Source organism: Gopherus flavomarginatus, chromosome 7 (genome assembly GCF_025201925.1).
Source record: "Gopherus flavomarginatus isolate rGopFla2 chromosome 7, rGopFla2.mat.asm, whole genome shotgun sequence".
Classification (NCBI taxonomy): Eukaryota; Metazoa; Chordata; order Testudines; family Testudinidae; genus Gopherus; species Gopherus flavomarginatus.
The window spans coordinates 32,310,542-32,323,173 of record NC_066623.1 but is presented as its reverse complement, the minus strand read 5'-3'; the positions used below and the strand labels follow the sequence as shown (position 1 = coordinate 32,323,173).

General features: G+C 41.0%; 1 protein-coding gene across 4 annotated transcripts in view; it reads right to left on the bottom strand.

The window, feature by feature from the left end:
• KCNIP1 (potassium voltage-gated channel interacting protein 1) overlaps positions 1–12,632 on the bottom strand; it is a 561,481-nt gene that overhangs the window by 179,004 nt on the left and 369,845 nt on the right. The window contains exon 2 of one of the 4 annotated variants that reach the window (XM_050962844.1): positions 8,971–9,230. The exons of the other annotated variants lie outside the window; for them this stretch is intronic. The gene's annotated coding sequence lies outside the window, so the exon portion shown is untranslated. The remainder of the gene's footprint in view (positions 1–8,970; positions 9,231–12,632) is intronic. 4 annotated transcript variants of the gene reach the window in all.

Genomic DNA, 12,632 nt, shown 5'->3' with positions numbered 1-12,632 from the left:
TATTCTTATTATATGAGTAAAGGGCAGTAGAACTGTACGTAGCCTGTGCTGATTGAGGGCATCAAGAGAGAGGGTGGGGACAGGTGTTTTGCTTGACGGTCTGCCTGAGTCATGAGTGCTATTTGACCTGCCCCTCTCCACTGTTTAAAGACAGAGCTGATTAGGCTCCATAGATAGTCTTTTGTTTTGTTAAGTGATCACTACAGCTGAAATCACTGATAATCAGGTCTAAGTGCTTAGACCTGCTGTGGGACAGTGTTTCTGTGGAAGAGACAGCCCAGTCAGCTAGGTTCCCCCACCGAGAGCTCAGCTGAAATCACTGAGAGCTGGTGGAACCTCAAGAGACCAACTAGCAGAGATCACAGTGGCAGGTGGCAGCAGAAGGTGACAGTGAAGGGCCACTGGCAACAGAGTGATGGAGTGAATGGTGGCACAATGAACAAGAGTGGCCAGAGTGAACAGTGAGCAGCTGGAGGAACGAGCAAGGTGCCTTCTTGCCCCCTACCTGGCAGGTGAACTCATGTGAAAGCACCTTTGAACTCTGAGTCTCCACTGACCAAGGATAATACCGGTGAGTGTTAATGAGGCTGTTAAGAATGCTGGAGACACAACGCAGTTCATGCGAACAAACATGGCTGTGGCATCATACTTTCTATTTAAGCAAGAGATACCATACACTACAAACTGGAGGCCAATGTTAAGGGTATTGTCACTTGTTAATCCTGAAGTTGAACATTGGTTCCAAACAAGACCAGCAAATGCTCACTACCTTTCTGCAAGAAACTCAACTGATGGGCTAGAAGCATGTGGTCCAACAGTGAAAGACTCAACAGCTGAAAATTGAAAAACTCGCTCAGCGCATTCAGAAAATGTGCATACATGACTGATAAATGCAGTGATGCAAATGGACATCAAGTATTAAGTCACTGTGTATGTTACCTTGATGTCAGTGGTAGGCCAGCAGATGCATTTCTAGATGTTCAAGTTACAGAAACACATCAGCTGCATCTGTGACAACCCATATCTTAGAAAAGTTAAATGCTTGTCAATTGGACCCAGATAGATGGCTGCTTGTGCATTTGATGGAGCTGCAAACTTATCTGGAAGATATGGTGGCATACAAGAGAGAAAAGTGTAACCCTTATCTCTCCTATACACACTGCAGAGGTCATCTACTCCAACTAGCACTAGTACGAGCTACAGACTCTTCAAAAGACATTAAAAAAGCTATAAATTTAATGTCTTCATTATATTATTTTTTCAGCAAGTGTCCAAAAAGACTAAATATATTGGAAAATATAGAAGATGCACTGGGACTGAAGTTCAAATTAGTCCAACCTGGGAAAACCCTCTGGCTTTCTCATGAGCGATCCTTGGCTGTTGTCTTAAAATTAATCCAGCCGTTATTACTGGCTTTGGAAAGTATCTACCAAGATGGATGGATCTAAGTAGCGAGGCTGGTGGATTACTTTTGCTATTACATTCAGGGAAGACTATTGTCATTCTCTCTCTTGTAAGTGTATAGTTGAAACCACTTGGGTCATTAAAAAATGCCATCCAGACATCTGCTACAACAGTAGTAAATCTTTGTCCAGCAACAGAAGCTACATTTGGAGCAATCAGAGAGCTACCCATTGAAAAAGTACTTGAGGAAGCAAATACTTCAGTCCAGAAGTCGACTAATGAAGGTATTTATATTAAATTCTTAAGTGAAGAGGACAAGAAGTGTTTGTTAAGACAGCTGAAAAAATACAGATTTGATTCTTAAAAATCTACAAAAGTGACTTCTAGATTCTATTCAACCTCTAAATAGCTTTTACAGATCCCCGTCCTATAAAACACTGACAGTTGAGTGGAGTGAGATACTACCAGCAAGGGGGCTGCCATGTGCTCAGGACAGACTAGAGAATTTGAACACAGAATGGAATATCATACGATGAATGAATGAAGATTTGACTTCAATTTCTTTTTTTTATCATCACTAGTGGCTTGACCCGATCTTTGTGCTACGTTTCTTGGGATGAAAGAAGTAGGAATTCATCTTTTGCTACTCCCAGTCACAACAGCTACAGCTGAGCGTTCCTTTTCATCACTGAATAGAATTTTGTGTCTCAAAGAAGTCGTCTTCTGTCTGATCATGTGAATGAACTAATGAGCATATCAATTGAAGGAATGGAAGTACTGGACACAGGAGAAGTCACCAAAGATGAACGTATTGCATTCAAGAAGTTCATTAACAGAGTTGTGCAAAATTATAACAAGAAACCAAGAAGGATGTAGATGTTGAGCTTCATAGAAGGCTTGAGTAGCCAACTTTAATTTGTGTGATGATTTTAAAACATGAATTAAATCTAATAAAATGGTCATGAAACATTCTTCAGTTTTTACTATGGTGCCATATGACCCACCTTCACCCTCACGGTCTCACCCATCGTCAGCCCAGACACGCCTTCCCTCCCCCCCCCGTAATTTCAAACATCCCACCCCATTTTAATTCCTGGGGAAAACACTGGTGCTGTGTGACTCTCTCAGTGCCAGGCCAGAAACTAAACACTGGTTCTGACCACTCTTACTCTTGGAGGAAGTTTGGATACAAATTTGAATTTTGCAAACAGGGCACAATCTACCTATTATTTCACTGAGATTTTAAACTTTTAGTTTTTCAGAACTCCAAGAAGTCTTCCAAGTTTGGTATGGAAAAGGTAGACAATTTTTTGTGCCAAGTTTGAGCTCACAAAACCTGGAGTTCAGAAACGTGCAATTGAAGAAACCTGATCTCCCCTTGACTGAAATCTTAATACAAACCTAATCTTCTGTTCGCGCCCCAGAGGTACATGACCATTCACATCTGCTAGAACCCGAAGAGGGTCACAGACTTCAGGTGTGACATAAAGACAAAATACCTGGATCCCAAATTTCTCCATGTGTAATGGGGATATAATCACCATTTGAGCCAAATTATAAAATGATAATGAAACAATGGGGGAATTACAGAAGATTATAAAATATACTGTAAAAGCAGCAAAGAATCCTGTGGCACCTTATAGACTAACAGACATTTTGGAGCATGAGCTTTCGTGAGTGAATACCCACTTCGTCTGATGCATGTAGTGGAAATTTCCAGGGGCAAGTATATATATGCAAGCAAGAAGCAAGCTAGAGATAACGAGGTTAGTTCAATCAGGGAGGATGGGGCCCTGTTCTAGCAGTTGAGGTGTGACAACCAAGGGAGGAGAAACTGGTTTTGTAGTTGGCAAGCCATTCATAGTCTTTGTTTAATCCTGAGCTGATGGTGTTAAATTTGCAGATGAACTGAAGCTCAGCAGTTTCTCTTTGTAGTCTGGTCCTGAAGTTTTTTTGCTGCAGTATGGCTACCTTAAGATCTGCTATTGTGTGGCCAGGGAGGTTGAAGTGTTGTCCTACAGGTTTTTGTATATTGCCATTCCTAATATCTGATTTGTGTCCATTTATCCTTTTCCTGCAATCCGAAAAAGGTGGATGGAGACAGATGGGAGAATAGCACTTGAGGCCCAGGTTTCTAAAAAAGGAGGGGAAAGCCACTTTGCTTCTTGAAAGAAGTACATGTGAGGTCAACTCTACATTTTAATTTCTCACTTAATGAGAGTATTTAGACGTCTGTAAATTAATATTCTTCTGGGACTGAAATGAAGTGAGTGTCAGGGTAATACAGAGCCCATATATCCACTTTAGATTTAATCTCACATTGGATTTAACATACATATCTAATCAGCATTCTTTACACACACACCTCTGAAGGTGGGAAAAGGTAATTATATTATATTAACTTCTTTTGACACATAAGTAGCAGACATTCACTCAATAAATGGCAAGAAACCCTCAAAAAGACCCTCCTTGTGATGCTTTTAACATGGCTCAGCTAAGAGCAGTCAGGCCACAGAGCCAGAAAACTGCGTATGTGTGTTGCATGGATTCATTTTTCTCTCGGTTATTTCCTATCCAAGTACACCACTACCCCGATATAATGCTGTCCTCAGGAGCCAAAAAACGTTACTGCGTTATAGGTGAAACCACGTTATATCGAACTTGCTTTGATCCACCGGAGTGCACAGCACTGCCCCCCCGGAGCACTGTTTTACCGCATTATATCCGAATTTGTGTTATATCAGGTAGCATTATATCGGGGTAGAAGTGTACTGACTCAAGCCAATTTTTATTAGCTAATGGACTATGATAACAATACTTTTGGGTGGGTTTGAATCCTATATTAAAACTAACATAGCCTTGATGCTGCAATGCAAGGGAATTTTGACAACCTGAGTAATCAAACTTCAGGTGAGTTGTTAGACTAAAGACTTGTGCTATGGCAGGGTGAAATTCTGCACTTTTGCTCTGTAGAAGTAAAGTATTTGTGAAACTTCGGGCCTGAAACTTCTTTCTTCTCTACTCCTGACCTAAAAAAAGAAAGGTCTAATAGTCCCCATAGGCCAGGCCTGAATAACAATAGTCAACATGAGTGTCCTCATAATTTCATATCTGTAGAGTGTTGGTATCTTAACTTCCCCTTTGGTTTTCTGTTATTGGCTAGACAGGGCCTCAGCTGGGTGTACTATACTGGAACATCTCAGGTGTTTCACAGGCAGTGATAGTTCTAGAAGGGGGCTGTGTTGGTCTAAACACAATTACTCTAAATTTAGTACTATGGTGTCTAAAGTTAGGCACCTCAATCTATATTTAGGCAGAGTTCTTACATTTATTTGATTTGTCGGGATTTTTACAGACCATAACACCCATGCCATGCTCTGGACACCTTTAGACATCTTTTAAAAACCCACTAATAAACAGACCTATGAGTTCTCCCAAAATAGAACAAATAGCCCAGTGACAGGATAAATATAACTGAATCGATCAACCTCGCACACAGCCCTGTCGCCGACCACCACTACATAGCTCTACTCAGACCTTGTTTCCTCATGATGAAGGGGGAAAAGAAGCATCTTATAAATGTGCCCTGACAACTGACAAACTCTGGGTGTTACAAGCTGAGGAGCAAGAGAGTGCCAGAGATCTGGGGCCGTAACAGAGCATGCTCTGCCAGTCACCCCTTCTCTCAAACAGAACTTCTGTTCACGGGTCTCTGCTGACCACAGCTACAGCAGTATATCCTGGGGAGAGAGGCAGTTTTATAGGTAAGTGTGAGGTCAGTTAGGGCTTTACAGATCGAAGACACCATCTTAAAATCTATCCAGAAGCCAACAGGCAGCCAGTATGAGTCATATTGCATAGGTATGATATGCTCACAAAAACAAAATACCACTCGTTACAGTTTCAGTGTAATTGCACCTCTTTCCCCACCTCTGCGGTCCACTCCAGGAGTTCCTAGTCAGATCCCAGGTGTGCAGCAATCTCCTGTCTCTGGGCAGGTATCCTTTTCTCACTCCTTTATGACAGTGTTTGTTTAAGGCTACACAGCTCACTGCCTTACACTGAGACATTCCCAGTAAGCCAGTCTACCAAAAGGCCAGAGCTTGTAGTTTGCTTTCTCTTCAAGAGCCACAAACAGCATGTTGCCAGCAGTCACAAGTTACCACCCAGCTCTTTCTAAGCAAGCACATTTGGTCCTCAGGTAAAAGCATTATAGACCTATAAAATCAATAAACAGATTTAAACATACACTAAACATAACAGAAGTCACCCATCAGTCTTACTGGCTCTCAGGTTGTGCTCACCCATCACCTCTTTACATCTCTTGCCCTAGGTCTCCTCCAGAACCCCCACTCCACTCCTGTTCGAGAGTCTAGCGCATTCCTGGGGTCCTTTCTGAGTCTAATTAGCTCCAGTCCCTGGTGCAGCTCCTCAGCTCCAACTACAAGGCAATGATGTACAGCAGATGTCCAGAGCCCCACTCAGAGCTGCGGTGTCTGTCTGCCCCAAACAACAGGGGCAGAGGGAGGAAAGGCTAGTCACTGCTTTGGACTGGGCTCCTCTGGCTACTGGGCTCTCTAGCACTCTCTCCTGTTGGGAATACACCCCCTTTGCCCCTACTCTGTGGCCAGCTTCACCTTTTGAAGCTCCCCTTCTCCAGGAACAACATGCTCTGCAGGTGTGCCTAATTGGTCCCTGCATGGAGGCATGCCAATTAGGCTTGCTGTCAGTGGGATAGGGGCATGTCACATCACAGGGGCTGAGTAGGCCAAAGTCTTTCCAATTCTTCTGTAGGGGTGGACCCTTCTGTAAGGGTTAAGTTCCCCCTTGGACAGGTCTTGTCCATTTGCTGGATCAGAAAGATGGCCCTGATTCAGTTTAAACAAAGCTTTTTTATATCAAAACCCCTTTCTTTGTCTGTTGGTCTCTGGAAAACCCAGTGTGAACCACCTCTCTGGAGGTGTTTATTATCTGAGTGATTCACATTAATCATCTCCCCCTGTTTCTAGTTCCTGGAGCTGTGGTAACTTTCCCCTGGAGGTGCATACAATCCCTGACCCACAGTGACGCATAGACTTAATATAATATGTTTCTCAAAAGATACTGCATTCAGCTGCAATATTTGTTACACCATTTAGCAGGCAAGGCACCAAATTCTGCACTAGCAGCAGTTTAGGAATAAATTTAAGATGATCACCCCAAAATTGAAGAACCCGTAATTAGTGAATACCTTTAAAATTTGAGACCTATCTTATTTGCCCCTGGTTGCTGATCAATTCTAACTGGCAGATCCAGAAAATAGAACTCAAGTTTCTTGAATTTGAGTGCTAAAATCTTATTTATTAGACTGTGCTCTTCATTCATTTAGTGGGTGAGGTCTTCCATTTGATGAAGAAATTCTGAAGAGCTTCTCTGAACCTCAGTAGACCTCTTTAGAAGAGTTTAGTGCTATCTTCCCCCACAATCTCACTAGTGCTTCTCAGAGATTGTTAGGGGTATAAATAAAGGCAAGAAGGTTAAGAAAGTTGCATTATGGAGTGGACAGACAAATCATTCACAGGGACATTTGAAAATTCCAGAAATTAGATAAATAAGTTGTCTTTCTCTCTCCCCCTCACAGCCCACAGAGTTGTCCCTGGCTGAACATTCACTAGGCTGTTGTGTTTGAGGTCCACTTCGCTAGGCCTGGGTAATCTATGAACAGTATGAACAGATCCCAGGGTTTGCCTCAGTTTTAGGTCTCTAGAGGATGCTCTCTGGGCAAAGATCCTGTGTCTAGAAGCCCATCCTGAGAGCTGAGAACGATGGTCCAACTGACTAGTCCCTGGGACCAGTGCTGTTCACCCACTCCCAGACTCCATTGTAGCTTAAGCACAATCTTTCCTAGAATTGTACATTGTGGGTTCTCTCGGTTTACAGTTTACCTCTTCAGGGACACATGACTGTGAAAGCAAACAGACACACAGGCTTTGCACAGGATTTTAAATGTAAGTACTGAACTTAGCTAGCACAAGAAAGATATACATCTACACAAAACAGTAAACATACCTATTTGCATGTCTAGCCTCAGTTTCCTCACCACTCTAGTTCCCCCTCTTGCACATGGTTTCTCTTCAGAATCATGACTAAGATCTCTACAGTCAGTGCCCTTTTGCTCGCCTGTCTAACCTTTCTCTGTTTCTGCTGTCCTCCAAATACCTGGTGAGGGACACTCTCCTTTATAACCTCCTAGCCCCTTTGCAAGGTGTCCTCTGTTCAGTCTCATCAGGTTATCAGAGTCCTTCACCATGTTATCAGCCCACCTGGGCAGACTGATTCCTCTGGGTGTCAGTCAACTCTTTGTCCAAGCATGCTTCTATGTGAAGAGAGAACTACTATTCTTCCTCTGCCTTTGGAATTTCAGTACAGGAGGGAGGTAGAAGGACAACAGAAAAGTCTGCAAGTCCCACTTTCAATATGGAATTTGAAGCCTGACACAAAACATACTTAAAGAGCCTCTAATATCAAACAGAATTCACAAACTGTAAATAGATTCTTCAGATCATCGTCCAAGTCATTCCACCTCCCCAGACAAATAATGATTACTTACCCTTACAGGACTGATTTCCTGTCCCATCAGAGATCATCCTCCACTGCTGCATCAAAACCACAAGCCATCATGTCTACTTATAAATGGCTGTTGTCTGAGGCCAATTAGCCTTTGAACTAGGCATACATTTTTAGTAACAATGTTTCTTTGAACTTCTCATCCAGGAAATCTGGAGGGGACTATAAATCACACCACTACTTGAGCTTTAATTCAAATTTTACTAGGCAGATTACAATGATCAGACATCTTTCTTACTTCCTATCATGACACTGTTAGGCTTTTAAAAATCCTAGATTAAATGTTTAGCAAAGTCTGTGTATGGCTATTTCAGTCCTTAGCCTCTTTGCTGAGACTTTCAACAGTGATGTGAATTAGCTCCAGCTGTGGGAGCAGACTTCTGTTGTACGCCGCATTATTCAGTCAATGGCAATGTTGAAGAGGAAGGCAGACATGACACCCTCATGACGTACTCCTGTTTTGACTTCAATACTAAGCTCACTGTGATCAACACTGCATGTAAAGTTGAAATAGAGGCTTTTGATGATGTTGATTATACGGAAAGGAATTTCATATGCCGGCAGAATGCACCATAGGCTGGTCCTATGAATGCTATCAAAAGCCTTCTCAAAGTCTATGAAATTTATGTAGATTTGCTGTTGCCATTCTAAACACTGTTCTATTATGTTCTGTAGAGTGACGATCTGGTCTGTGCATCCACGCCCTTTCTGAAAACCAGCTTGCTCTTTTCTGAGAACACTATCAACTGCCTCTGATATACGCTGGACTATGATCTCACACAATACTTTGCTTGGCACAGATAAAAGTGGGATACTATGCCAGTTATTACAATCACTGAGAATTCCTTTCTTTGGTATCTTCACTATAGACCCATTGGTCCACTCATCTGGCACTTTTTCCCTTTCCCAGACTGATGTAAATATAGGGGCTAGGATAGATGCTGCTAATTTAGGATTTACCTTGAACAATTCTGCATTCAAGTTATCTTTGCCAGTAGCTCTCCCGTTTTTTAAGGATTTGATGGCTTGAATGATCTCTTCCTTAGCTGGGGTGTCCGTGTTGATATTAAGATCATCTTCTGCCTCCTGGATGCTTGCTTCCTCTTTAGGTGGCTCCCTGTTCAGCAATTGCCATCGACTGGGTAATGCGGCATACAATAGAAGACATGCCACTCTTGTCATCCCTTGAAGACCTGGAGTTCACAGATGATGTTGCTCTCCTATCACATACCCAACAACATATATAAGAAAAAACAACTTGACTCAATGCATTCAGCCAACAAATTGAACTGAAAATCAACCACAATAAGACAGATATCATAACCTTTAATATTGCCTCACCATCACCAGTATGGATAGAGGATTATGTTTTCAACAATTTAAAAACATTCACATACTTGGGCAGCACCATCACCCAGAATGGTGAAAAAGCCAGGACACCCAGAACAAAAAGCCAGGAATATCTTAAACATAGTCTGGAAATCATCAAAATACAACACGAAAACCAAACTCAAGATTTATCAGAGCTGCGTACTTTCAACACTACTTTATAGTGCAGAATGCTGGGGAATGAGAAAGTATATGTCATGTCCAAACTGTCTTCATTCCATACAATCTGCCTCAGGAAAATCTTCCATTTCTTTTGGTCCAGAACAATCTCAAACCAAGACCTGTTGACACAGTGCAGCAAAGAGGATTTGAGCACCATCATTGCCAGGAGGTGTTGGAGATGGATCGGTCATGTGCTTCGGATGGAAACTGATTCCATCACCAGAGTAGCAATAATATGGACACCTAAAGGCAAGCGAAAACGAGGTCACCCAAAAACAAAATGGTGAAGAGCTGTGGAAGCCAAGCTGAAAACCCTGGGGCACAGCTGGGGAACCATTGCAAGACTTGCCAGAAACAGATAGGAGTGGAGGAGCTTCGTCACTGCCCTAAACACCAGAGACGTAATAGGAACATGACGATGATGATGGGAGTAGACAGAGATGAGTTAGTTTGACCAGATCCCAATATTTGGGGCTTTGTCTTATGTAGGTACCTATTACTCCCCATCCCATCCCGATTTTCACACTTGCTATCTGGTCACCCTAAGATGAGTACAGACTGGTAAAATGGAGTCAGACCACCTTATGTCCCTGCCTCAAGTGGTGGGTCTTGCTTTAATAAAAGCAGGTAACAGTTGCTTCCCTCTCTCAAGTTTAATTAAAGTTTTATTCATCCTTTCTCAAGCTGGGAAAGGATATGTACATCACATTCCAAATGCTCACACCCAGAATCAAAATTCAGGTTTCCAGCCTGCAGTCCCCAAGGCATAGTAGCCCCAGCACATGATGCTGAACTACCCCAGTATTCAGGGTCAGGATGCTTGTAGTTGTTAAATTGGCCACCCCCAAACTCAAGAAAGCTGTTTTTATATGGCTGTTTTTCTCTCCTGATTGTCTCTAGACTGGTTTCTTCAACCACCTGACCTGGCCTTTCAGGATTAAATCAGGGCAATTAGCCCATTTGTTTTTCCTGGCTAATTGTCGGTAAAGCAACCCAACAGGTTCCCAGGTGTCAGCACACTCCCTGGTGCTCATTTGAATCCCAAAATAAATTGAAAAAGTTACTGAAACAGAAATGCTGCAGCATAGACAGATATAAAGTAGAGAGGGAAGTAAATGAAGACAAGATGATCTTTCATACTCCATTCATATCACATCCAGTGTAAGAGTTTTATAGACTGCAGAAACTTATGAAAGAAAGGAGGAAAAAAATCCTCCCTTTACGTACACAATTCCACAAAGCATTGGGCCACTCTGTCACATTCATACACAGTAAACCAAACAGTTATAGATGGTATTGCCTTTTACTCACTAATGACCAACATTTAATATGTGACCTATGATAAAATGCTCAGTTAACAAAATCTGGATGTGTAATTGTACTGTACTTACAATAACAGCTACGAGATTATGTGGGGGAGGAGGGATGTTGTTTATTACCTGTAGCATCACATGCAGCAGAAGTGTGCAAATTGTCTCTCCCCAATATTGGAAGAATGCTTATATATGCTTTATACTTTTCACTAATGTTCATTTCATGGGAATAAGACAAACAAGCAGAACTAATTCATTCCTGAGTGAATATAGCATTGATTTTAAAAGCTCCAAGTTCTTTCCTTTCCTTTATTAAAAAGGAAATTTTGCAGTGATTCATCTCCTCATTCTTCTAGCATGAGATCCCAGTACAATATCTAGCACTTGTTTTTTCACTTACATAAAGCACACTCTCAGGATGAAGCATCCCCTCAGAATACTAAATTGGCATTATGTGAGACTTCATAAGAAGAGTCAAAAATGTCAACCTAGAATGGGAATACTAGCTTTGAGGAAGGGTTCATTAGCATTCAGTTAAATTGCCTTGAATGTCAGCTGCTGAATTTGAAAAATCTTTCAATAAGTTATTTTACTGAATATTTAAGAAAATGCTTCTCTCTCTCCCCCGCCCAAAAAAAGGAGTATAAATCTGTAGCCTGTCACAAGGTAAATCACCCAGAAAATAGCCACTGTTACATTATTTATGTAAAGTTTGTCTAGATACGTGTATAGACCTGTTACAATTCAAGTCATTTGTCAATTAATTTGAGTTGACATGATTGTAAATGCCAGTCTAGATACCTCACAAGCATTTTGTGACTTATCCTAGGACTCAGCATGGATAATAAATGTTTATGGAAAGTCTAGATTAGTATTTACAATCATGTCAACTAGCTTCGGTTATTTGGCAATCCATTAACTTAAGTTAAAACAGGACCACAAACTAGTATAGACATACCAATGGTACTGTTTATAGGGGAAAAACTTGATTTTTTCAATCAAATTATCTTAATACTACTGAACCTCCAGGAATTTAGCAGTGTTTGTTACAAAAATTTAAAAACAGGTTAAAAATCAGTACAAAAATTAACTGGGTAAATATCAGGGCTAATATTGGGACACAGGAGGACAGAAAGAAGAAATAGAGAAAATAAGAGTATTGAAAGTAAAAATAGGTTAATTCTGTGGTTTACTTCATAAACTGTATTTTAACAGTACATACACGTATGCGTATGCATGTGTGTGTTAGAGTAAGGCAATGTAGTGGAAGACAGACTAATTTATAATTAACACATCTACTTAATGTAATATATTTTATTTTCTTAACCAAATTAGTAATTTCTTATACTCAAGTGGTCCAAAGTTCATACGAAAATCAGTCATTAAAAACAAAAAGCTTTTGTAGAACTGGATTTTTTATTTTTTAGTAAAAACAAACAAACAGTTAAAACTGAAAATAAAGGGCCTTAGATACAGCACACAAAAGAGAGACATTTCATGCCCTATTTACTGTACAAAGAGAAAAATATTTTTGGCACCCTAAAATACCTATATATAGTATATCCTTAATACGCAGCCAGACTGCGACAAACCCTTCGGAAGTTGAGTATTTGTAAGTTACTTATTGAAAAGAGTCCTGTATGTATGTAATGTATATATCTGAGTTTAAATGCAGTTTTATTTTGCTGAACATTTAAAAAGAGGGCAAACAAGGATTTCTGGGATGTTTTATGAGGCAACAGAAGCCATGTAAAGATC